The following is a 2122-nucleotide window of genomic DNA, read 5'->3' as shown; positions in this document are numbered from 1 at the left end:
GTGGCAGGCTTTCAGAGGAAGCACAGCTGCTTTCAGGAAGAAGTATAAGAAGTGTGATGGTAAAGCTAGTTTTCATGATTTTCTGAAAGACAAATTACTTGCTCTGCCTCAATTCAATTGGGTAAGGTTAGCAAGTATCTGGAAAAGAGTCAGGCTGGATGAATTGCTACAGAAGTACTTCTAGACCTCTAAACTAGGAGCTTCAAGTTTGCAACTGTCAAGTAAGACTTAGTGTTGTGGCCCACTGCAATTATTAATTGCACCATAGCACTTCTTAACCCCCTGCACTTTCAACAGACACCGTGTCAGTTTCCCAGCTGTGATCTGGATTACTGATCATCTCTTTGGCCATGGCAATCTCCAGCACATTGAATAGTTTTCAGCTAGAAGCATGATAAAAAAAATAACCTCAGAGCTGACACTGATCCACCAGTACAAGAAGTTCAGGAGACACTTTTGCTTCCTTTACATGCATGAGATATGTTCCTGAAAACATTTCCACCTGGGAAAGGCAATGAAGGGAATACCAAGAGTCCGTTTCTACAGGGACTATAGGTGTAGAATGCTTGCTCAAAGAGGGAGACCAGCCAAGAGAAGGAAATCACAGAACAGGTGTTACTGGGGTAGACTAGACATGTCTGCATACAGCTGGAAAACAACTCTTACTCTTGTGCAGCACACTATTAAACATCCCTTTCCTTCTCCCATCACTCACAGTCCATGGTTCTGTAAGTACACCCCATGTGCTGACCTGATGACCTGCCAGCCCCAGCTATAGGGTTCACATCTCTGCCTGGTGGAGACAGAGAGGAGCTGACTTTTGGTAGCCCTGAGGACATCAGCTTTGTACAGGCAGGACCAAGATCCTCACTGGGCTTCACGTGTTGTGGATAGCATCTCACAAAACCCTCTTTGGGTATGACTGTCAGAGCTGAACCAGCTGTCTTCAGCTTCAAGGTCTCACGTTGATGATTTCTGATTTAGTTCAGCACTTCAATAAGGCCCTTTAGATTTAAGATAACAGATCTTTGCCACTGGACTCAAACTGAAACCCATCTTCTTCTAATATTAAATGTCCTCCATTTGAAGCCGACGCACTGGCATTCTGTATGCCTGAACGCTGCACTCACTTGAGGGATTTCAACTTTATTTTGCTTTGACTCAGTTCTCTGATTTCTTAGCACTGGCAGGGTTCATTTAGAAAATACTAGACTAAATCTGCTAACACATGGAATGAGAGGACGCATTGTAAACTCATTCATTTCCCTGTACTTCTATTTCAAGAATATTCCTTTTTTCCTACCCTGCATAAATAAATAGGAAGAGCTTGTTTTCAGGGTGATTAAGACTTGAGTATATAAAATATCACTGCATAACTGAAATGACATTTAGAGGTTGAACCTGAAGTTCACAGCCTTCAGGTGAAGTCTTTACAGCAATTTTGTCTCTGTCAAAAGTTTTGTGCTGTCAACCAAGCAAGAATTTTGGACTTCAGAAATTAACATCTTATAGATAGGAATATCAGGAAAGAAACATGGGTGGAAGGATAAAGTTAGAAACCTAAATTTATGGAGTTGGCTTATTCAACATTACAAACTAAATTTGGGCACTTATGGTAGATGTCAATCTGTCCAGAAGGTGATGGATACTTGGTTAAATACTTTGAATTTCATATCACAGGATGCAAATACAAAATGTCACCATATGTGACTTACTAAGCAGGCACGTTATTCATTGCACAAGAAAAAAAAAATAAACCAAAAACATTCTTTAGGTGCTAAATTAGGTACTTGGATAACTAGAAAGCATTTGGCCAATATGTATCCATAGAAACAGCACATCTGAACTCAGGTAATAGTGTGGCCCCAGGTAAGGTGCTCTGAAGTGACAGAGGACTCCAGTCATAAGGAGCCACACTCAGTTTTCAGCTTCTCTGCCACTTCATAGAATAGCTTAGGTTGAAAGGGACCTTAAAAATCATCTACTCCAACGTCCCTGGCATGGGCTGGGATGACTCTCAACTAGCTTCGGCTGCTCAAGGCCTCATTCAGCCTGGTCATGAACACCCCAGGGAGGAGGCATCCATAACTTCCCTGGGCAACCTATTTCAGAGTCTCACCAC

This window comes from Indicator indicator, chromosome 10 (genome assembly GCF_027791375.1).
Source record: "Indicator indicator isolate 239-I01 chromosome 10, UM_Iind_1.1, whole genome shotgun sequence".
Lineage (NCBI taxonomy): Eukaryota > Metazoa > Chordata > Aves > Piciformes > Indicatoridae > Indicator > Indicator indicator.
The sequence above is the reverse complement of the archived record's forward strand: the minus strand, read 5'-3'. Positions refer to the sequence as shown.